This window comes from Hyaena hyaena, unplaced genomic scaffold (assembly GCF_003009895.1).
Source record: "Hyaena hyaena isolate Hyena2069 unplaced genomic scaffold, ASM300989v1 scaffold_315, whole genome shotgun sequence".
NCBI classification, from domain to species: domain Eukaryota; kingdom Metazoa; phylum Chordata; class Mammalia; order Carnivora; family Hyaenidae; genus Hyaena; species Hyaena hyaena.
In genome coordinates, this window is record NW_024080948.1 from 591181 (window position 1) to 617011 (window position 25831).

The window sequence follows — 25831 nt, forward strand, 5'->3', positions numbered from 1 at the left end:
TTTTTTTTTTTTTTTTTTTTTTTTTTGAGAGATAGAAAGTAAGAGCTTGAGCAGGGGAGGGACAGTGGGAGGGAGAGAGAATCCTGAGCAGATTCCACACCCAACTCAGAGCCAGACATGGGCTCGATCTCACGATGCAGGGCTCAGTCCCATGACCCTGAGATCATGACCTGAACCGAAATCAAGAGTTGGATGCTCAACCAACTAAGCCACCCAGTGCTCCTTGGGTATTTTTTATTTGTTGTTAAGAGATTCAATTAAGGCTTCTTCCTAAATCATTTAGTGTTTATATATTATTTTAACATTTTATTATGGAAATTGAGGTAGATACAAAAGTAGAATACACTCATGAACCCCCATGTACCATTCACCCACCTTAAAATTTTTTTTCCAATCTTATATGTATACTTTACATACAATAAAATACACTTATTTTAAGTGTACAGTTTGTTTTCTGTCAGATTTATATATCCTAACAATCAAGATATAGAACATTTTCACTCCAAAGTTATCTGTGCCCCTGTTTAATCAATCCCCACCCCAGTCCTCGGCAAGTACCCATCTGATTTCTATTGCTGTGGGTTCATTTTGCCTGTTCTAAAATGTCATAGAAGGGGGGGAGGGGGGATGGGCACTTGTGGGGATGAGCACTGGGTGTTATGTGGAAACTAATTTGACAATAAACTATTTGTAAAAAAAATAAAAAGAAAAAAAGAAAAAGATTTTAGAAAAAAAATAAATAAAATGTCATAGAAATGTTTTGATTCTTTTGATCACCATGAAGTTTTTGAGACTCATCCCTGTTGCATATTTCAGTAGTTCAGAGCTTTCCAGCCTTGGCGCCATGGGCATTTTGGGCTGGATAATATGTTATGCAGACTGTACTGTGCATTGCAGGGTATTTAGCAGCATCCCTGACCTCTATCCACTAGATGCCAGTAGCACTCCCCTCCCTTCCTTTGATTGTAACGATCAAAATTGTCTCCAGATATTGCCACGTATACACTAGGGGGACAAAATCGCCTTCCTTGACTAGTAGATAACCCTTACCGTAGTTGATCCTTTTTTTTGTTGGGCAGTATTCCACTGTATGGCTATACTCCTGTTTATCCATTCACTAATTGATGAATATTTGAGCTGTGTCTAGTTTACTTTCAGTTTCAGGCTATTATAGATAGAGTTGCTATGAACCTTATAGGAAGTCTTTGTATAGACATGTTTTTATTTATTTAGGATAAATAGGAGTTAGATTGCTGAGTCTTATGATAAGTAAATGCTTAACTTTAAAAGAAACTGCCAAATTGTTTGTACTTTTTTATAGTCTCACAACTATGAGAGTTCGATTTGTTCTGCATCCTTGCCAACATTTGATATTCTCATTCTTTTTAATTTTAGCCATTATTATAGGTGTGTTATTTCTTTGTTGCTTTAATTTTCATTTTCCTGATGTCTGATAATGTTGAGCATCTTTTTATGTGCTTGTTGTAAAGTGTCTCTTCAAATCTTTTGCCCATTTTTCATTGCATTATGTCTTACTATTGAGTTTCCTTTGTCTTTTCCCTTAAGTGTGCATAAACATATTTAAGAAATTAAATATTAGGAAACATAATTAAGACAATTAAAATAATGAATACACCTTTACATACTTTCATATTTATTTAATGCTTACTTTTGAGAGAGACAGAGTACGAGTTGGGGAGGGGCAAAGAGAGAGGGTCGGATAGAGAACCTGAAGCCGGCTCTAGGCTCTGAGCTATCAGTACCAATGTGGGACTTGAACCCATGAAACATGAGATCATGACCTGAGCTGAAGTTAGACACTTAACTGACTGAGCTACCCAGGCACCCCACCATGCATCTTTTCTGACCATAATGCTATGAAACTAGAAATGAGTCATAAGAAAACAAATCTAGAAACAGCACAAGTGCACAGAGTTAAATAACATGCTACTAAATAATCTTGGTCAATCAAGATACCAAAGAGGAAATAAAAAATACATGGAGAAAGCTGAAAATGAAAATGCAAGGGTTCAAAATATTTGGGATGCAGCAAAAGCTGTTTTAAGAAGGAAATTTATAGCAATACAAGTCTGCTATAAGAAGCAAGAAAAATCTCAAATAAGCAACCTAACCTTATCCCCAAAAGAACTAGAAAAAGAACAAAAAAACCCCCAAAACCAGTAGAAGGAAAGACATAATAAAGATTGGAACAGAAATAAATGAAATAGAAACTAAAAAAAACTCAATAAGGGGGGGAGGGGGGGATGGGCATGAAGGAGGGCACTTTGGGGATGAGCACTGAGTGTTATGTAGAAACTAATTTGACAATAAACTATTTGTAAAAANTGGGCATGAAGGAGGGCACTTTGGGGATGAGCACTGAGTGTTATGTAGAAACTAATTTGACAATAAACTATTTGTAAAAAAAAAAAAAAAAAAAAAAAAACTCAATAAAACAGATTAATGAAGCTAGTAGCTGGCTTTTTGAAAAGATAACAAAATTGAAAAACCTTTAGCCAGACTCATCAAAAATAAAAGGAGAGAGAGAGGACTCAAATAAACAAAATAAAAAATGGAAGAGGAGAAATAACAACTGACACCACAGAAATACAAAGGATTATAAGAGAACATTATGAAAAATTATGTGCCAGCAAACTGGGCAACCTAGAAGAGGTGGATAAATTCCTAGAAACATAGAACTTCCCAAAACTGAATCAGGAAGAAGTAGAAACTTTGAACAGACTGATTATCAGCAATGAAATTGAATCAGGAACCAATTAATCAAATTCCCAACAAACAAAACTCTAGGATCCAATGTCTTCAGATGAATTCTACTAAACATCTAAAGAAAAGTTAGTACATGTCCTCTCAAACTATTCCAAAACATACAAGAGAAAGGAAAACTTCCAAATCATTCTATGAAGCCAGCATTACCTTGACCCCAAAGCAAGATAAAGACAGTACAAAAAAAGAATTACAGGCCAATATCTCTGATGAACATAGATGCAAAAGTGCTCTACAAAATATTAGCAGGGGTGCTTGGCTGGCTCAGTTAGAAGAGCATAGCACTCTTGATCTCAGGGTTATGAGTTCAAGCCTCATGTTGAGTGTAGAGATTACTTAAATATTAGCAAACCAAATCCAACAATATATTTAAAAAATCATTCACCATGAGTAAGTGGGATTTATTCCTGGGATGCAAGAGTTTTTCAGTATTTGTAAATCAGTCACTGTGATATATCACATCAACAAGAGAAGGGATAACCATATGATTATTTCAGTAGATGCAGAAGAAGCATTTGGCAAAGTGCAACATGGATTTTTGATAAAAACTTTCAACAAAGTAGGATTAAAGGGAACATTCCTCAGTATTATAAAGGCCATGTATGAAAAGACCACAGCTAAAATCACACTCAGTGGTAAAAAAACTAAGAGCCTTTCCCCTAAGATCAGGAACAAGGTAAGAATGTCTACTCTCACCGCTTTTATTCAACATAATCTGGAAGTCCTAGCCACAGCAGTCAGACAAGAAAAAGAAATAAAAGACATCCATATTGGTAAGGAAGAGGTAGAACTTTTACTGTTTACAGATAGCATGATATTATACATAGAAAACCCAAGACTCCACCAAAAAACTTGAATTGATAAATGAATTCAGTAAGGTCGTAGGATACAAAGTAGATATCTAGAAATTCATTGCATTTTTATACAATAATAACTAGCAGGAAGAGAAATTAAGAAAACAACCCCATTTACAGTTGCACCAAAAAGAATAAAATTAATCAAGGAGGTTAAAGACCAGTATTCTGAAAACTAAATAACATTGATGAAAGAAATTGAAGATGACTCAAACAAATAGAAAGATATTCCATGCTCATGGATTGGGAGAACAAGTATTGTTAAAATGCCTGTACTACCCAAAGCAATCTACAGATTTAATGTATCCCTGTCAAAACACCAATGGCATTTTTTCACAGAACTAGAACAAATAATCCAAAACATTTGTGTGGAACTGCAAAAGACCCTGGATAGCCAAAGAGTCTTGAAAAGAAGAACAAAACTGGAGGTATCACAATCCCCAATTTCAAGATATACTATAAAGCTATAGTAATTAAAACAGTGTGGTACTGGCACAAAAGTAGACACATAAAACAACAGAACAGAATAAAGAGCCAAGAAACAAACCCACAATTATATGGTTAATTAAAGTCAAGGAGGCAAGAATATGCAACGGAAAAAAAGTCTCTTCAACAAATGGTGGCGGGAAGACTGGACAGCTATATGCAAAAGAATGAAAATGAACCACTTTCTTTCACCATACAAAAAAATAACCTTAAAATGGATTAAAGACCTAAATGTGAGACCTGAAACCATAAAAATCCTAGAAGATAGCACAGGGGATAATTTCTCTGATATTAGCTGTAGCAACAGCTTTCTAGATATATCTTCTAAGGCAAGGGAAACAAAAGCAAAAATAAACTATTAGTACTGCATCAAAATAAAAAGCTTCTGTACAGTAAAGGAAGTAATCAACAAAATAAAAAGCATACTGAATGGGAAATGATATTTGCAAACAACGTATCTGATAAGAGGTTAGTATCCAAAATATATAAAGAACTTATTCTACTCAACACAAATAGACCCCAAAAAATCCAGTGTAAAAATGGGCAGAAGATATGAACAGACATTTCTCCAAAGAAGACAGCCAGATACCCAACAGACACATGAAAAGATGCTCAACATCACTCATCATCAGGAAAATGCAAATCAAAACCATAATGAGAAATGACCTTACACCTATCAGAATGGGTAAAATCAAAAACAAGAAACAAGTATTGGCAAGGATATAGACAAAAAGGAACCCTTGTGTACTGTTGGTAGGAATGCAATCTGGTGCAGCCATTGTGGAAAACAGAATGGTAGTCCTCAAAAAAATTAAACATAGAATTCGCATATGATCCAGTAATTCCACTACTGGGTATTTACCCAAAGAATATGAAAATGCTAATTTTAAAAGATATGTGCACCCCTATGTGTATCATAGCATTGTTTACAGTAGCAAATTATGGAAGCACCCAGTTGATGAATGGATAAAGATGTGTGTGTGTGTGTGTGTGTATGTGTATGCATGTATATGTATAGATATACATATATATACAAAGCAGTATCACTCAGCCATAAAATAGAGAATGAAATCTTGCCATTTGCAGTAATGTGGATGAATCTGGAGAGTATACTGCTAAGCAAATAAGTCAGTCAGAGAAAAACAAATACTATATGATTTCTCTCATGTGGAATTTAAGAAACAAAACAAGTGAACAAAGAAAAAAGAGATAATGAAAAACCAGACTCTTAACTATAGAAAACAAACTGGTGGTTACCAGAGGGGAAGTGGTTGGGGGGAATGGGTGAAATAGGTGAAGGGGATTAAGAATACACTTATTTTGATGAGCATTGAGTAATGTATACAATTATTGAATCACTATATTGTACACCTGAAACTAATAAAACACTGTATGTTAGTTAAGCTGTGGTAAAAATAAAAGAATGATAAAATATTAAAGAGAAGAAAAAATATATATCAAGAACTCTTGTGAGTACCTGGGTGGCTCAGTTGGTTAAGCATCGGACTCTTGGTTTCGGCTCAGGTCATGATCTCACAGTTAGCAGTGCAGAGCCTACTGGGGATTCTCCCTCTCTCCCTCTCTGTGTGCCCCTCCCCCACTCATACTGTCTCTGTCTCTGTCTCTCTCAAAATAAATTAAAAAAAAAAACCTTACAACTCAGTTATAGTCAAATATCCCAGTTTTAAGAACTGGCAAAAGATTTGAATGGAGATTTCTCCAGATTGTGCCAGATGGAAAATAAACATGAAAATATGCTTAACACCATTTGGCATCAGGGAAATGCAGATCAAAACCACCAGTGGATACCACCTTACACCCACTAGGACGGCTGCACTCAGAAAGGTAATGACAAGTGTTGGTGAGGATGCAGAGAAATTGGAACCCTTGTACACTACTGATGGGAATGTAAAATGGTGTAACTGCTTTGTAAAACAGTTTGGAAATTCCTCAAAAGATTAAATATAGAAAATATATGACCCAGAAATTTTACTCCTAGGTGTGTGTGTGTGTGTGTGTTTGTATATAAATATGTATGTATGCATATATGTATATGTGTATACATATATCCAAGAGAAATGAAAACACATTCACACAGAAACTTGTATACAAATATTCATAACAGCATTATTCATAATAGTGAAAAGTGGAAACAACCCAAATGTCTATCAACTGATGATGAATGAATGGATAAATAAGTGTCATTTTTTTGGTAAGGGATATTATCTGGTAATTTAAAAAATACTCTTACTTGCTACAACACCTTGAAAATATTATCCTAAGTGAAAGAAACTGGTCACAAAAGACCAGTTATTATATGACTTCTATTATATGAATTACCTAGAAAAGACAAATGTTCCTTGACCTTATCTCAACTTTACTCTTTAATGGATGGGGGGGTTAACACATTAAATTAAAAACAAAGCATATTAGCAAAATGGTTCATCGTACCTAGATGAAGATGATGATGGTGATAGTTCATCTTTATTTCATACCTTATAGGTCTTTCCAGTGATTATCTTTTTTTAAAATCACATTTGGAGCAACTGGGTGGCTCAGTTGGTTAAGCATCTGACGTCAGGTCACGATCTCACAGTTCATGGGTTTGAGCCCTGTGTCGAGCTCTGTCCAGACAGCTTCAGCCTGGAGCCTGCTTCAAATTCTGTGTCCCCCTCTCTCTCTGCCCCTCCCATGCTCACGTTCTGCCTCTCAAAATGAATAAACATTAAAATTTTTAAAATAATATTTATGGGGTTCTTGGGGGGGCTCAGTTGGTTGAGCGTTCATCTTCAGCTTGGGTCATGATCTCATGGTTTATGAGTTCAAGCCCTACTTCGGGCTCTCTGCTATCAGCGTGGAGCCCACTTTGGATCCTCTGTCCCTTTCTGTCTCCACACGTCCCCTGCTCGTATGCTTTCTCCCAAAAATAAACAAACAAACAAAAAAAGTGTTTATTCAGTGTTATTTGTTAAATAAATAAGCAGCTTTGAATAAATAGAAAAATAATATGGAAAGAAAAAGTCTCTCAATCATAATCCCAAATAATTGATGTAGTTAAATGTCAAAGATAAGCATAATAGTCCGTTCCTTAATTACAGGATCAGAGTAGTGTTAGGGTTATGAGTTAAGGATAGGGTTAGGGTTAGCCATCATGCAAAATGGCTGTGAGGGAGTAGACATGGTAATAAGTAGCCAACCTCTGATGACTATGTAACTGGAGTAGGCCTGATCTTGCACCTTTGTAGATACTTCCTGGATGTTGGGTATCAGAGGCACAGAATTCACACTCTTCATTTGTGCTGAGAGCTTATCTTCCCATGGAGGCTATAAAGCTGAGTAGGAAAAATATATTTTCTTTAATTTATTTTTTAGAGGGAGAGGGAAAGAGAGAAAATCTGAAGCAGGCTCTATACTGTCAAGAGAGGCTTGAACTCACAAACTGTGAGATCATGACATGAGCCGAAGTCGGACATTAACCAACTGAGCCACTCAGATGCCTTGAAAGATCTTTGAAGTAGAATGGAGGGTAGTAAGAGGTAGCAGAATTATGTCTGAACAATTTGAAGTTCAATGTATGATTAAGAAAACAACATTGGGCGCCTGGGTGGCTCAGTTGGTTAAGCATCTGTCTTTGGCTCAAGTCATGATCTCATGATTCATGAGTTCGAGCCCCATATCGGGCCCTTTGCTGACAGCCTGGAGCCTAGAGCCTGCTTCAGATTCTGTGTCCCCCTCTCACATGCGTGCGCGCTCTCTCTCGTGCTCTCTCTCTCAAAAAGAAAAAAAAACAGTAAAAAAATTTTTTTAAAGATGTCATTGGTGCTAATCACATTTATAGCAGTTTTTAGATGTAGCCCTGTTTAACTGATTTCATCTCTTCTCAAGGTCTTTGTTTTTGGTTAATTATTTTTCAAATATTTTCATGAAAAGTACTAGATGAAAGTATTTTTATGTTAATTTCACACTAAATGACAGCTTGGTCACGGAAAGGGCAGAATTAGTTTTCACATTATTTTTAACTTCTAATTTTTTACTATTTTGCCATCGTCTTCAGGTCTTACAAACAGAAATCTGAGGCCGGCCTGATTTGTGGTCTTCTGTGTATGACATTTTTTTCTTCATGGATTGGGGCATTTTCTTTATCCTTGAAATCTAAACATTTCAGTAGAAAAAAATTTAGTTATTATCTTTTCGGTAATTTTGCCTGGCATTTTGTGAGCTCTTTTGAGCTAGAGGTGCAGATATTCTTTGACTCAGGAAAATACTCGTTTCCCTTTAAAAAAAAATCAAAAATCTTTAATTATTGGGGTGCCTGGGTTGCTCAGTCAGTTAAGCATCCGACTTCAGCTCAGGTCATGATCTTACGGTTTGGCAGTTCGAGCCCCACGTCGGGCTCTATGCTGACAGCTAGCTCAGAGCCTAGAACCTGTCTTCAGATTCTATGTCTCTCTGTGACCCTACCCTGCTCATGCTGTCTGTCTCTCTCTCAAAAATAAATAAAACATTAAAAAAATATTTTTAAAAAATCTTTGATTATTGGGGCACCTGGCTGGCTCACTTGGTGGAACATGCAACTCTTGATTTTGATCTTTCAAGGGTTGTGAATTCAGGCCCCGCATTGGGTGTAGAGCCTACTTAAAAAAGTGTTTGAGGGGCACCTGGGTGGCTCAGTTGGTTAAGTGACTCTTCAGCTAAGGTCATCATCTCATAGTTTGTGAGTTTGAGCGCTGCATCAAGCTGTGTGCTGACAGTGTGGAGCCTGCTTGAGATTTTCTCTCTCCCCTCTCTCTCTAAAAATAAATGAACTTAAAAATTTTTTTTAACTTTGATTATTTTATTGTTTCTGTTCATTTGTTTCAGGGATAACAATTAGTTGAAGTTTATTTCTCTCTTCTCACCGATTTTCTCTCATTGTGTCCATTACTTTGTTCTTTCCATCTCTTGATTATGGCAGTCTCTCAATCTGTCATCCCCACATATCTAAGTATTCTGCTCTTTACAACTTCTAATAAAGATTTGAAATCTGAGTTGGCATATTTACTTTTTAAATTCTTTTTCCCTTACCTTTCTCCCCCTCTTATTTCCACTTTTTAAAACAAAATTTTTTAATGTTTATTTTTGACAGAGAGAGGCGGAGAGCAAACGGGGGAGGAGCCGAGAGGGAGACAGAATCTGAAGCAGGCTCTAGGCTCTGAGTTGTCAGCACACAGGTCCTAACTCTAGAACTGTGAGATATGACCTGAGCCAAAGTCAGACATTTAACCACTGAGCCACCCAGGAGCCCCTCTTATTTCCACTTTTGCATCACAACTACTTCTTTTGTTTTCTGCTTATGGACTTTGATCTCCCATTTCAATGTTTTATCAGATTTGTTGAGAGTAATGTAGTTGCTTCTCTAAAATTTAAGCTGTTTCTCCTTACATATTTACTTTCTGAATTACAAATGTAGAATTTCTCCTCATTTATGTGTGGGTTGTTTTTCAGTCCTTCCCCTCAGTTATTCTTCCTTGATAAAGGAGAGGGGTATACAGGTCTTGCACTTATCAAATAGGGAAGATAGGTTCATTCATTGGCTACCCGTGGCTCTGTAAATTCTCCTTTCAGATGTTAAGCTAAAGGACCAATTGGTACACATAGTTTGTGAATATTTTTTGTGTTTAGTAGTCATTTATGTGCTTTTTACTTGATTGTGGGGATGGAGGAAGGGTGGGGTGAGGGTGGGAATCCCTTTCTGTGGCCTGGGTAATTTGACTTTGGAAAAGAGAATTTGTTTTTTGTTTTTTTTTGTTTTTTCTTAAATAGTTTATTGTCAAGTTGGTTTCCATATAACACCCAGTGCTCATCTCAACAAGTGCCCTCCTCCATGCCCGTCATCCCCCCTTCCACTCTCCCCCACCCCCATCAGCCCTCAGTTTGTTCTCAGCAAAGAATTTGTTTTTTGATCATTTGAGGAAGCCAAAGTTACAAATACCTGTGTTTCCTGAATGTAATGCTCCTAGGGCTGTTGCTTGCTCAAGTCTTCCTGTATCTGTTTGCAAATCCCAAGACGTGTACTACTTTGTATATTTTAGAACCTGAAATAGAGAGGGAAGGCCATGGGCATGTAATAGTGCTAATAACTATTCCAAGTGGGTCTCTCATGGTAGAGTAGTACGCATCACCTCTGCCATTCCTGCCTCTGGAGAAACTTTTAGAGCAGGTAGTTGGAGGAGGTAGAGCCATATGTGGGAGTTAGTTAAAAATCTGGTATCTTCTGGAGCACCTGGGTGGCTCAGTCAGTTAAGTATCTGACTTCAGCTCAGGTCACGATCTCATGGTTTGTGGGTTCAAGCCCCATGTTGGGCTCTGTCTTGACAGCTTAGACCCTGAAGCCTGCTTCAGATTCTGTGTCTCCCTCTCTCTCTGCCCTTCCCCTGTTCGTGCTCCCTTTCTCTCTCTCTGTCTCTGCCCCTCTCTCTCTTTCAAAAATAAGTAAACATTAAAAAAATATTCTTAATAACTTTAACTCTCAGTGTTTTCTTTAAGTATGACAGTGAAAATACCAATGAAAAATTAGAGTGGAGGCAATGATAGAGATAAACCAGGCATTGTTGGATAGCCTCTATTTTATTTTATTTTATTTTATTTTATTTTTTAATGTTTAATTTTGAGAGAGTAAGAGAGAGTGAGCACATACACAAGAGGGGGAGGGGTAGAGACAGACACACAGAATCCGAAGCAGTCTCCAGGCTCCAAGCTGTCAGTGCAGAGTCAGATACGGGGCCAGAACCCACAAACCATGAGATCATGACCTGAGCCAGAGTCAGGCATTCAACTGACTGAGCCACCCAGGCGCCCTGAGGTAATCTCCATTTTAATTTCCAGCTTGGGTTAACTTTTTGAAAGGAGTAAGATGATAGAATAGTGTGGAGAACAGCAACTAGTGGAAGAAGGAAGAGTTAAAGATCTTGCACAAATGATTTCCAGTTCATCAGGGAAATATAATTAATGTTGAAGTTGGGCGCCTGGGTGTCTCAGTTGGTTAAAAGTCTGACTTTGTCTCAGGTCATGATCTCATGGTCTGTGGGTTCAAGGCCCATGTCAGGCTGTATGCTGACAGCTCAGAGCGTGGAACCTACTTCAGCTGTCAGCGCAGAGCCCAATGCAGGGCTCAGACTCACAAACTGTGAGATCATGACCTGAGCCAAAGTCAGATGCCCAACTAACTGAGCCACCCAGGTGCCCCAAAATTTTTTTAAAAAAACATTGAATTCAAATAGACAAGGATTAAAATAGTCATAGTGTCCCTAGATCTGGAAAATGTTAGCCCATCATTTTCTAAATGACAACATGGAAGCTAAGAAAGCTTTAAGTGATTCCAAGGCTGTGGAAGAAAACAAGATGGAATACAGGGTGCTATAGTTCAATTTTAGATTCTATATAGTTACATTTTGTTTTATTTTCACACAAATAATATGGTTGTATTATGTTAAAAAAAACAAAAAGAATTAAATAACCAAATTTTACAGTAAATAGAAAGCTTTTGTTTATCCTTCATCACTTTCTTGGAACAAATTCTTTTTTCAATGTTTTTTAATTTTGAGACAGAGGCAGTGCACGCAAGCAAGCATGAATGGGGCAAAGAGAGAGAGCGAGAGAGAAAATCCCAAGCAGGCTACTAGCTGTCAGTGCAGAGCCCAACACAGTTTAAACCCACGAACTGTGCATGACCTGAGCCAAAATCAAGAGTCAGATGTTTAACTGACTGAGCCACCCAGTCACCTCGTTGGAGCAAATTGTTAACCACATTCCCCACCTGAGTCAGTTTCCTCATATAAGGTAAATTAAAATGTATGAAAAATGTGGTTCTAAACTTTGAACATTAGAATCACCTGGGTAGTGTTTCAGTGCCCAAAGCTGGAGCCACAGTGCAGACATAATGTGACTCTGGAATTATTTTTTAAAGGTTCCCAAATAATTGTAATGTATAGCCAAGGTTAAGAGCTACTGAAGTTCTTTCAAGGCATATACTCATTTGATCTCAGAAAGTCTGACTTCAGTCTTTTTGAAGTTGTTGGGGCAATTCTAATTAGTGGGTATTGGCCTGAAATAAACTAGATCACTTGGTTCTGATATTTCTGCTAATTATGTACTATGTATGAGTAGGGTAGAGTCACCCTGGTGAGAAGAGAGCATGGTATATGGTGGGAGAAGCACTGAATTTGAAGTTGAAAGACCAGGCTCTAGTCACTATCCTGCCACAGTCCTAATCTATAATTTCAGTCAAGTCACAATACCACTGCTATGTTTCAGGTTTTTCCTTTGAGAATTGGGGGAATATAGACTGATTATTCTGTAAATTCCTTTCTAGCTCTTAAACCTCAAGTTTGGGAGTTGGGGGGGTGAGGGATAGGCAGTTGATGAATTTGTATGCCTTAAGAATAAGTGAGCAAGGGGGGGCAGGACACTGATAAGAGCATTGCTGGAGGAGCCAGCTCTGGGATGGGATGGGAGTAACAGACTGGGTGGGGAGGAACAGACTGGGTGGACAACAGACCCTGGAGATAAGGGGATGGGGTGAGAAAGGTTGGGAAGCAAGTGTAGGAGATGGCCAAAGGAAATATTGTTGAAGGTGGTGACAGTGGCTCGACCCCTGGTAACAATGTGGTCCAGGTTCTTAACCTTACTGTCAAATGACTCAGGGGTAATGTGGTCAGAGGAGCTCTCCTCAAACCTAGGAGATAGAAAGCCGAGGCTATTTTTGTTGTTGCATGTCTGAGATTGGCTAAGAGTAGAAATATACTTGCTGCTAAGGGTTTAAGAGAGTAGTAGATAGCTGGCCTTTTTTTTTTTAACACAGAATGCATGCACGTGGTTCAGAAATCAAAACATTATAAAAAAGATACACCATGAAAAGTCTTGATCCCACCCTCAGCTCCCAGGATTTATTTATACCCTTCCCTATAACTTTTTAATATGAAAAAACTTTACAGAAAAGTTGAAAGAATAATACAGTGATAATTGCTATATTTGCATAATCTGTCTATCTACCTATCTTTGCTGAATACTTTGAAGATAAGTTGCAGACATGACATTTTATCCCTAAATACTTTAGCATGCATCTCCAAAGAATAAGGGCATTTGCTATACAATCAGAAATAATATTACCACACCCAAGAGTGTTTTTAAAAATGCCCTAATATCTTCTGTTAAATCACATTCCGTTTTTCCTGACTAACAATAATTTTACAGCTGTTTTCTTCAAAGCAGGTCTAAGTAACATTCATGCATTGCATTTGGTGGTCATATTTCTAAAGTGTTTTAATTGAGAACTGTGTCTTCCTCCTATCTCTTCCTTAAGATTTTGGAGAAAGCAGATCAGCTTTGTTGTAGCAAGCCACACATCTAGATTTGATTATTTTTTCATGTAATCAAATACCTCTTCATGTATTTGTTCTTGTTGCTTTATCTCCTGAATTTTTTATAAAGGAGAAATTAGGTTTAGACCTAAATTAGACATTTTTTGGTAATAATCATAGACGATGACTGGTTTTTCAGGTAAAATCACATCAAAAGGCATAAATAAAAGGTCTCACTCTACGGGGTGCCTGGGTGGCTCATTCGGTTAAGCATCCGACTTCGGCTCAGGTCATGATCTCACGGCTCATGGGTTCGAGCCCCATGTCAGGCTCTGTGCTGACAGCTAGCTCAAAGCCTGGAGCCTGTCTTTGGATTCTGTACCTCCCTCTCTCTCTGACCCTCCCCTGCTCACACTGTCTCTCTCTCTCTCTCAAAAATAAATAAAAGACATTAAAAAAATTTTTTAAAAAGGTCTCACTCTAATTGTTACTAGATTTGATCACCAGGTTAAGCTGGTGAATGTCATATCTTTCCATTTTTCTCTTTGCATTTAGGAAGTAATCTGTTTAATAATCCATTTGGACCATGGGAATCTTTTGTTCCCCAACAGTTTCACCAGATGATTTTTAGTATCCTTTGATCATCCTTTCCTGAATCACTTACTTCATTAGAGGTTGCACAATGGTGATTTCAAAAATTCTTTCCTTCTGCATTTATTAACTAGCATTTTAATGTAAGGGAGGGCTTTCCCTCTTTACCAAGGATGAATGCTTCTTAAAAGACAAAATAAATTTCTTGCTTCATTCTTTTTCTTTAATTAACAATCTTCAGAGTAAGGAAGTGATGTCATAGTTACCCCTAATGGTGACTTTCTGAGCAATTGTTTTACTCTCTGAGCTATTATTGTGTATTTATGGATTCTTATCTATTCAGGGTATTATAATCGATTTTAGTCATTAATTCTTTTTGATACTTAAGTTGTCCCACATTTGCCAGTAGAAACCCCTTAAACTGGCTCCTGGGTCTTTGTGACTTGCTCCCTATCGGTCTGAGTACTTCCCTTGCCTTCTGGTACAATGTGATTTTTTTTTTTTTAAGTTTACCTTAATGCTAACAGTTTTTACTGTTTTTTTGTATTTCCTTCTAGAGGTTGTTTTTTTGTTTTTGTTGTAGTTGTTTGTTTGTTTGTTTTGTCAGAGGGAATGCGAGTGGAGAAGAGGCAGAGAGAGAAGAAAAAAGAAGAAGGTGGGGGGGTGGAGAGAGAGAGAGAGAAAGAGAATCCCAAGTAGGATCCACGCTGACAGTGCGTAGCCTGATGCAGAGCTGTCTCATGAACTGAGCTAAAATCAAGAGTCAGATGCTTAACTGACTGAACTGAACCACTCAGACCCCTGGTTTATTTTATTTTATTACTTAAAAATTTTTTTTAATGTTTTTTCTTTATTTCTGAGAGAGAGACAGCGTGAACAAGGGAGGGTCAGAGAGAGGGAGACACAGAATCTGAAACAGGCTCCAGGCTCTGAGCTGGCTGTCAGCACAGAGCCCAACATGGGGCTCGAACCCATGAACGGTGAGATCATGATCTGAGCTGAAGTCAGACACTCAACCGACTAAGCCACCCAGGCGTCCCTATTTTATTTTATTTTTAATACTAACATATATAAAATATTTTTCTCCTCTTTTCCCACCAAAAGTAGCATACTGTAGTCAATGTCTTATTCCTTGTTTGTCTTCTCTCAACAATGTATCTTGGAGATCATTCCATATCAGTGCAGAGAGAGCATCCATATTCTTGCTGCCTTTCCTTTTGATTGGATATACTATAATTTAATCAGTCTCTGTTGATGGACGTTTTGGTAGTTTCCTATCTTGCTATTGCAAACAATGCTTTTATTGAATAACCTTGTATATATGTCATCTAGTAAGGGAGCAGGTGTATCTGTAGGATTACTGTAGTCAAATACCACTGAGCTATACCCCTCTTATAGGATCACCAACTAGAAGTGAGATTGCTGGGTTAATGCTATATATAATTGTGATTTTGATAGGTAATGCTTAATTGCTGATGATAGACTACCACTAGCAATGAATGAGAGGGTCTGTTTTCCTATAGCCTTGCCAAGAGAGTGCATTATTAAAATTTTGGGTTTTTGCTAATCTGATGAGTGAAAATATTTTTTTCTTATGTGTGAAGTTTAACATTTTTTTATATTTAAAGTTCATTTCTATTTCCTTTTCTTTGAATTTTATGATCATATTCTGTGTCCCTTTTTGGACACAATACTTTGCCCAAATTGCTGTTCCCTTTATAAAATCTATATATGCATACACATATACATACAAAAACCTGTGTTTTTTTCTATAGTATGTTTATAAATGGGAAATTTGCCCTTTCATCAGTGATATGATTGTGAATATTTTTTCTTTGTCATTTTGTTTGTTGTTGTTTGTTGGGTTTTTGTTTTGCTTTACTTATGATATTTTTTGCCTTGCAGAATTCTTTGATTTTTATGTATTCAAATTTATCCATTTTTTTAAATGGCTGGATTTTGTGTCATAGTTAAAAAACCTTTACCCAGTCCAAGATTATAAAAATTTCTGTACTTTCTTCTTATACTTCTAGAGTTTCATTTATTGCATTGAAGTTTGGGCTCCATTTGGAATTTATCTTGATGTAGGGTATAGCTCTAAGTTTTTTTTCCCCCTTAGATGGCTCCCTTAGTCCCATTTGATGAAAAATCAGTTTCCCTCCACCTTTATGAGATACTAAAATTCTACATCCATTTTGATCACTTTTGGGGATTTTAGTCTTCATTGGTCTCTTATCCATTTATATGCCAGTACTACACAGTTTTTATTACTGAGGCATTATGTTTTGATATCTGGTAGGACTTGTCCCTTTCACTACTCTTACTTTTCAGAGGATTTTTTTTTACTCTTTTTGTTTCCATATGAACTATAAAGTTAGCTTTTCCATTTTATTTTATTTTTTGTTTTTATTTATTTATGAGAGAGAGATAGCATGAGCAGTGGAGGGTCAGCGAGAGAGGGAGACACAGGATCTGAAACAGGCTCCAGGCTCTGAGCTAGCTGTCAGCACAAAGCCCGACGGGGCTCAAACCTATGGACCGTGAGATCATGACCTGAGCCGAAGTCAGACGCTTAACCAACTGAGCCACCCAGGCGCCCCAGCTTTTCCATTTTAAAAAAGAAGTTAGAATTTTTTTAATGTTTTATTTTTTTTTTAATGTTTATTATTGAGACAGGGAGAAACAGAGCATGAATGGGGGAGGGGGGGAGGCAGAGAGAGAGAGGGAGACACAGAATATGAAGCAGACTCCAGGCTCTGATAGAGCCTTACACAAGGCTCAAACCCCCAAACCGCGAGATTAAGACCTGAGCCGAAGTCACTCGCTTAACTAACTGAACCACCCAGGCACCCCAAGAAGTTAGAATTTTTTAATGAGATTGTTAGAGTCTAAATTAGGGGAGAATTGTTGTCTTTTTTCCTCTCTTTCTTTCTTTCTTTTTTTGAGAGAGAGAGAGCATGAGCTGAAGAGGCGCACAGAGAGAGAGGGAGAGAGAGAATCTAAAACAGGCTTCACATTCAGCATTGAAACCGATACGGGGTTTGATCTCACAACCATGAGATCCTGACCTGAGCTGAAATTAAGAGTCAGACGTTTAACGGACTGAGCCACCCAGGCACCCTGTGAGTCTTTTGTTCAAGTCTTTTTTGTATTTGGGTCCTTCATTAGTGTTTTAAAATTTTCATCATGTAGCTCTACATTTTCTTTTTGTTCAGTCCTAAATATTTTATCTTTTTTGTTGCTGTTATAAATTAGATTTTCCCCCACATATTGATGATTAATTGCCTGCATAATAAAGCTGTTGTTTTCTGTATATTTTGTACCATTCTACTTTGCTGAATCTTCTTTTTCATGTTTTCTTGGTTGACTTTCCAAGGTGTGCAAGAATACAATTATATCATCTGCTGATAGTGATAGTTTTACATTCTTCTTTCCAGTTTTTTACTATTATTAGTCTTGTTTAATATCACTGACTTTATATACCTCTGGTACAGTGTTTAATAATTCGTAATAGATATCTGCCTTCTTCCCAATTTTTCCCCATTAAGTAAGCTGCTGATTTTAGGGCTAGCAAGATATATTTTGTCATGTTAAGGAAATTTTTGTATATTCATATTTGATTTTTTTTGAGAAGTGTTAAATTTTGTGAAATGACTTTTAATATCTATGGAGATGATCATATGGCTCCTTCCCTTAGTTTCCTCCTAATGAGCCTTGCTTGTATTCCTAGGCCAAACTCCACTTAATTATAATGCATTCTTCTTCATCTAATGTACTGTTGTATTCTGTTTAAAGTTTGACTTAGAATCTTGCATCAACATAAGAGAGATTGCTCTATAGCTTTCTGCCTGCAGTGTGTATTAGCTTTTGATATTCTTGCTACATTTGCTTCATAAAAAGATTTGGGATGTTTACTTTCTTTTTGTATGTACTAGAATAGTTTCAGATCATTAGAATTATCTGCTCTCAAAAGAGTTAATGTTTCCATTAAATCTGTGTGTGGTGCTTTTGGGGAGCATTATCATATTTATATAGAGAGTGAGCAAAAAGCTTGAACAAAATAATCTCTATGGTCCTTTTAATTTCCTTTGTTTCTGTGGCTATTTTCTTCATATTTCTTATTTTCTATATTTGGACTTTCCCTTTACTAGATTAACTAGTGGCTTAACTATTTTATTGATTTTTCTCCCAGTGTACCAATTTTTGGGTTTATTTATTAGTTCTGTTTTTCTGGGGGTTTTTTGGTTTTGCTTTTAGAGAGAATGCAAGCAGGAGAAGGTCAGAGTGAGAGAGAGAAGCTGAAGCAGGCTCCACACCGAGCACAGAGCCCACCGTGGGGCTGGATCTCATGACCATGAGATCATGATCTGAGCAGAAATCAAGAGTCAAATGCTTAACCAAGTGAACCATCCAGACGCCCCGTTTTTCTTTTTTTTTTTTTATTATTAATGTCTCCTTTTATCTGTATTAATTCCTTCATTTTGATTCCTTTCAGTTCACCTTACTGGTTTTTCCTGACTTTTTGAGTCAGACATTTAATTCCTTCCTTTTCTTTTCTTCTTTTTTTTTTTTAACCTTTTTTCTTCCTTTCTTCCATTCTTTCATTTTTTTTTTTTCTTTTTCCTGATGTAGGTATTTATGGCTGTAAATTCTCTTTTTTACTAGTTTGGCTGTATTCTTTAGGTTCTAATATGTAGCATTTTCTTTATTTTAACATTCTCTAGAAATTTTGCAGTATTGATTTCTTTTTTTTTTTTTTTTTTTTTTTTAAAAATAGTTTATTGTCAAATTAGTTTCTACATAACACTCAGTGCTCATCCCCAAAGTGCCCTCCTTCATGCCCATTCCCCCCTCCCCCCCACATCCATCTGTCCTCAGTTTTTGTCAGCATTCAAGAGTCTCTCATGGTTTGCCTCTCTCCCTTTCCCCCACCATTTCCGCCCTTCTTCTCCCCCTTGGTCCTACGTCAAGTTCCTCCTAATCCTCCTATACGTGCAAACATATGGTATTTGTCCTTCTCTGCCTGACTTATTTCGCTCAGCATAACACCCTCAAGGTCCATCCATGTTGCTACACATGGCCAGATTTCATTGTTTCTCATTGCCATGTAGTATTCCATGGTATAGATAAACCACATCTTCTTGATCCATTCATCTGTTGATGGACACTTAGGCTCTTTCCATGTTTTAGCTATTGTGGAGAGTGCTGCTATGAACATTGGGGTACATGTGCTCCTATGCCTCAGCATTTCTGTATCCCTTGGGTAAATTCCTAGCAGTGCTATTGCTGGGTCATAAGGGAGTTCTATTGTTAGTTTCCTGAGGAAGCTCCACACTGTTTTCCAGAGGGGCTGTACCAGTTTACATTCCCACCAACAGTGCAGGAGGGTGCCCGTTTCTCCACATCCTCGCCAGCATCTAGAGTTCTCTGATTTGCTCATTTTAGCCACTCTGACTGGCGTGAGGTGGTATCTCAGTGTGGTTTTGATTTGTATTTCCCTGATGAGGAGGGATGCTGAGCATCGTTTCATGTGTGTGTTGGCCATCTGGATGTCCTCTTTGGAGAAGTGTCTGTTCATGTCTTCTGCCCATTTCTTCACTGGGTTGTTTGTTTTTCGGGTGTGGAGTTTGGTGAGTTCCTTATAGATTCTGGATATTAACCCTTTATCTGATATGTCATTTGCAACTATCTTTTCCCATTCCGTTGGTTGCCTATTAATTTTCTGGGTTGTTTCCTTTGCTGTGCAGAAGCTTTTAATCTTGATGAGGTCCCAACAGTTTATTTTTGCTCTCGATTCCCTTGCTTTTGGGGATGTGTCAAGTAAGAAGTTGCCGCGGTGGAGGTCAAGGAGGTTGTTTCCTGCTTTCTCCTCTAGGGTGTTGATAGTTTCCTGTCTCACGTTCAGGTCCTTTATCCATTTTGAATTGATTTTTGTGCATGGTGTGAGAAAATGATCTAGTTTCATTCTTCTGCATGTTGCTGTCCAGTTCTCCCAACACCATCTGTTAAAAAGGCTGTCTTTTTTCCATTGGATATTCTTTCCTGCTTTGTCAAAGATCAGTTGGCTGTATACTTTTGGGTCCACTTCTGAGTTCTCAATTCTGTTCCATTGGTCTATGGGTCTGTTTTTGTGCCAATACCATACTGTCTTGAGGATGACAGCTTTGTAGTAGAGGCTGAAGTCTGGGATGGTGATACCTCCCGTTTTGGTTTTATTTTTCAGTATTACTTTGGCTATTCGGGGTCTTTTGTGGTTCCATACAAATTTTTGGATAGTTTGTTCTAGTTTTGAGAAGTATGCTGGTGCAATTTTGATTGGAATTGCATTGAATGTGTAGAGTGCTTTAGGTAGTAATGACATCTTAACTATATTTATTCTTCCTATCCATGAGCATGGAATGTTTTTCCATTTCTTTGTGTCTTCTTCAATTTCCTTCATAAGTTTTCTATAGTTTTCATCATACAGATCTCTTGTATCCTTGGTTAGGTTTATTCCGAGGTACTTTATGGTTTTTTGTGCAATTGTGAAGGGGATCAGTTTCTTGATTTCTCTTTCTGTTGCTTCATCATTGGTGTATAAAAATGCAACCGATTTCTGTACGTTGATTTTGTACCCTGCAACTTGGCTGAATTCTTGGATCAGTTCTAGTAGGCTTCTGGTGGAGTCTGTCGGGTTTTCAATGTAGAGTATCATGTCATCTGCGAAGAGGGAAAGTTTGACTTCCTCTTTGCCAATTCTGATGCCTTTGATTTCCTTTTGTTGTCTGATGGCTGATGCTAGGACTTCCAGCACTATGTTAAACAACAGTGGTGAGAGTGGACATCCCTGTCGTGTTCCTGATCTCAGGGGGAAAGCTCTCAGTTTTTCCCCGTTGAGGATGATGTTAGCTGAAGGCTTCTCATAGATGGCTTTGATGATGTTTAAGTAGGTTCCTTCTATCCCAACTTTCTCGAGAGTCTTTATTAAGAAGGGATGCTGTATTTTGTCAAATGCTTTTTCTGCATCTATTGACAGGATCATATGGTTTTTATCTTTTCTTTTATTGATATGATGGATCACATTGATTGATTTGCGAATGTTGAACCAGCCCTGTAACCCAGGAATGAATCCCACTTGATCTTGGGGGATGATTCTTTTGATATGCTGCTGGATTCGATTTGCGAGGATCTTGTTGAGAATTTTTGCATCCGTATTCATCAAGGATATTGGCCTATAGTTCTCTTTTTTTGTTGGATCTCTGTCTGGCTTGGGAATCAGAGTGATGCTGGCTTCATAAAATGAGTCCGGGAGTTTTCCTTCGACTTCTATTTTTTGGAATAGCTTGAGAAGAATTGGGATTAATTCTGTTTTAAATGTCTGGTAGAATTCCCCAGGGAAACCATCAGGTCCAGGGCTCTTATTTGTTGGGAGATTTTTGATCACTGATTCGATTTCTTCACTCGTTATGGGTCTGTTTAGGTTTTCTATTTCTTCCCGTGTGAATTTTGGTAGTGAGTGTGTGTTTAGGAATTTGTCCATTTCTTCTAAGTTGTCCAATTTGTTGGCATAAAATTTTTCATAGTATTCCCTGATAATTGCTTGTATTTCTGAGGGGTTGGTTGTAATAAGTCCATTTTCATTCATAATTTTGTCTATTTGGGTGCTCTCTCTTTTCTTTTTGATAAGCCTGGCTAGAGGTTTGTCAATTTTGTTTACTTTTTCAAAAAACCAACTCTTGGTTTCATTGATCTGTTCAATTGTTTCTTTGGTCTCTATGTTGTTTATTTCTTGCAGTATTGATTTCTTTTTTAACCCAAGTCCAAGGATTTTCTTGTTATTTTAAGGTGAAAAGGCCTTTGTTTCCTGATTTTATTTTAAATGTACAATTTCAGTACATTGTCACTATTATTCTACTGTTACTTTTCAGATTTATAGAATTTTTTTTAATTCCAGTTTAGAGTGTTATATTTGTTTCAGGTGTACAGTGTAGTGGTTCAACAATTCCATGTATTACTCAGTGTTCATCAGGGTAAGTGTCCGTTCACTATAGAGATTTTCTTTATTGCCTTTTTAAAAAATGTATATATTTTTAAGAGAGAGAGACAAAGAATCCCCAATGGGCTTGCCACTGTCAGCGCAGAACCTGGCACGGGGCTCAAACCCACAAACCAAACTGTGAGATCATGACCTGAGCCAAAATCAAGAGTTGCACGCTTAAACCAGTTGAGCCACCCAGGCACCCCTCTTTATGGCCTTTCTTAAGGTCATTTTTTGTTAATGTTCCATGGAGATTTGAAAAAACAGCTTTGTCTTAAATTTAAAAATAATTAACCATAAAAAACCTAGGAATAAACCTAACCAAAGAGGTGAAAAATCTATCACTGAAAACTACAGAAAGGTTATGAAAGAAATTGAAGAAGACACAAAAAAATGGAAAAATATTCCATGCTCCTGGATAGGAAGAACAAATATTGTTAAAATGTCAATACTACCCAAAGCAATCTACATATTCAATGCAATACTTATCAAAATAACACTAGCATTCTTCACAGAGCTAGAACAAACAATCCTAAAATTTGCATGGAACCAGAAAAGACCCTGAATAGCCACAGCAGTGTTGAAAAAGAAAACCAAAGGAGGAAGCATCACAATCCTGGACTTCAAGCTGTACTATAAAGCTGTAATCATCAAGATAGTATGGTACTGGCACAAAAACAGACACTCAGATCAATGGAACAGAATGGAGAACCCAGAAGTGGACCCACAAACGTATGGCCAACTAGTCTTTGACAAAGCAGGCAAGAATATCCAGTGGAATAAAGACAGTCTCTTCAGCAAGTGGTGCTGGGAAAACTGGACAGCAACATGCAGAGAAGTGAACCTCAACCACTTTCTTACACCATACACAAAAATAAATTCAAAATGGATGAAAGACCTAAATGTAAGACAGGAAGCCATCAAAATCCTCGAGGCAAAAGTAGGCAAAAACCTCTTTGACCTTGGCCACAGCATCTTCTTACTTGACATGTCTCCAGAGGCAAGGTAAACAAAAGTAAAAATGAACTATTGGGACCTCATCAAAATAAAAAGCTTCTGCACAGCAAAGGAAACAATCAGCAAAACTAAAAGACAACCAGTGGAATGGGAGAAGATATTTGCAAATGACATATCAGATAAAGGGTTAGTATCCAAAATCTATAAAGAACTTATCAAAGTCAACACCCAAAAACAAATAATCCAGCAAAGAAATGGGCAAAATAGACACTTTGCCAACTGACACATGAAAAAATGCTCAACATTGCTCATCTCATCATTAGGGAAATACAAGTCAAAACCACAATGAGATACCACCCCACATCTGTCAGAATGGCTAACATTAACAACTCAGGCAACAACAGATGTTGGTGAGGATGTGGAGAAAGAGGATCTCTTTTGCACTGCTGGTGGGAATGCAAACTGGTGTGTCCACTCTAGAAAACAGTATGGAGGTTCCTCAAAAAATTAAAAATAGAACTATGACCCAGCAATTGCACTACTAGGTATTTATCCAAGGGATACAGGTATGCTGTTTTGAAGGCGCACATGCACCCCAATGTTTATAGCAGTGCTATCAACAAGAGCCAAAGTCTGGAAACAGCCCAAATGTTGATCGACAGATGAATGGATAAAGAAGATGTGGTATATATATACAATGGAGTATTACTTGGCAGTCAAAAAGAATGAAATCTTGCCATTTACAACTATGTGGATGGAACTAGAGGGTATTATGCTAAGCGAAATTAGTCAGAGAAAGACAAATATCATATGACTTCACTCATATGAGGACTTTAAGATACAGAACAGATGAACATAAAGGAAGGGAGGCAAAAATAATATAAAAACAGGGAGGAGGACAAAACATAAGAGACCTTTAAATATGAAGAAACAGAGGGTTGTGGGAGGGGGGATGGGCTAAATGGGTAAGGGGCATTAAGGAATCTACTCATGAAATCATTGTTGCACTATATGCTAACTTGGATGTATATTAAAAAAATAAATTTAAAAAAATTGAGCATAGTTTTTTTCTCTAATAATTATTTATTAATATCTAGTATATATATCCATTTAAAATTTGAAATTATAAAATCAATATTTGGCAATAATATAAAACCATAACAGCCAAGTTAAAGACATTATAGACTGATACTATCTTATTAAAGTGGGAATTTTTTTCCAAAGCATGCCAAAATTATGTGCTTTCCATACAGAATTTCTCTGTGTACCATAAAGAATACTTAGAAAAACCGAAAATAAAATGAAGAATGAAAAATTGCATATGAAATAGGAAAAAAGCTTAAATCTTTTACTTTATGAAGTTTATTATTTAAAAAAATTTTTTTAGTGTTTATTCATTTTTGAGAGAGTGAGAACAGGTGGGAGAGAGTCAGAGAGAAAGGGAGACACAGAATCTGAAGCAGCCTCCAGGTTCTGAGCTGTTGCACAGAGCCCGATGTGGGGCTTGAACCCACAAACAGTGAGATCATGACCTGAGCTGAAGTTGGGTGCTTAACTGACTGAGCCACCCAGGTGTCCCATATACTTTATGACGTTTAAAATGAATTTTGAAATTATGTTAGAACAAGCAGGTCTTATATTTAGTGTGTGTACAAAATATTTTGGTTTTGGCACCAAGTATCTACAAACAGTGTGGCATGATGATGTTAATTCATTTTAATTTGACAGATTTAAAAATGGAGGCAAAGGGAGAAGGTCTCTAAGGTTTAGGGTCCCAGTTTCATAATTCCTAAGTGAAGGTAGTATATGTCCCAGAGTTTGCTTCTATACTCTTTGAAATGCTTGTTGAATAGTGGTTTAATCTCAGAAAAAAGATACTCTTTGTAAACTTAATGAAAACTCTATTTTAACATTCTTTAAAGATGGCTAAGTCAACTTGGTAACTTGTGATATTTTCATTGGCTTCTGTTATAAAGATGTTACCTTTGTAATTTCTGATTTCTGTATGACACCATAACTTTTTCTTTCTCTCTTTCTCTTTTAGAATTTTTACTTGGCTGCTGCCTTTTGAAATACAAGCCCTAAAAATGCCAGCTTGTTTGGACTTAGAAGATGACCTAGATAAATGATAAAAAACAAAGACATTTTGGTGAGTGAAATCTTTTCTGAAAGAGTGGTTAAGGCTCAACTTAATTCCAGGCAATGGAATGACTCTACCAAAGTTACATAGCAAATTAAAAAATGTTTCCTTTATCATCTAGCATTTTGTCAAAGAAGAAGATGGTCCTTCAGTCAGTTATAGAAGGCATCAGCATATTTAATGAAGACCTTGATCTATTTTCTTCTTAGAGAGTCCACACACCTCCTAGGAGGTACATCATAACATTTAAATGCATTTCGAATATCTAGTCTATTCCAGCACTATACCAAACGCAGCATAGTTCACTCACATCTAACATTGTACTAGTCAGTCATGTGAGTTGTAGAAGTTGAAAATTGGTGACTGGGCCTTATGCAGCTACAGTATGTTTCATTTGGTCTACAGGGTATTTTCCAAAAATGTAAAGCTATTTTAAAATCTGGAGGTTTCAGTAAATATATTGATTTTAGTCTTTTCTTAAAGTTCAGAACATCTGCCCAACTCCTCCCATCCTTCTAAAAAGAAAGTAATAAGCTGGAGCAGAGTATAGTAGCTGCTTAGCATAGATGGGTATGTGAGTTTCTTGTTGCCCAAATCATTGATACAGTGTGTGTAAATACACTTAATATCCAGTGTTCTCTTATTTTATCTGCCTAGCCCCTAT

At 37.1% G+C, this 25831-nt stretch overlaps 1 protein-coding gene across 3 annotated transcripts in view; it reads left to right on the plus strand.

The window, feature by feature from the left end:
• The window catches only part of NCOA6 (nuclear receptor coactivator 6), a 114688-nt gene that overhangs the window by 26714 nt on the left and 62143 nt on the right, over positions 1–25831 (plus strand). For 2 of the 3 annotated variants that reach the window (XM_039248688.1, XM_039248689.1), the window contains one exon: positions 25072–25176. The gene's annotated coding sequence lies outside the window, so the exon portion shown is untranslated. Of the gene's footprint in view, positions 1–25071; positions 25177–25384; positions 25400–25831 lie in introns of those variants that run through there. The other variant, XM_039248690.1, reaches the window with a different exon arrangement.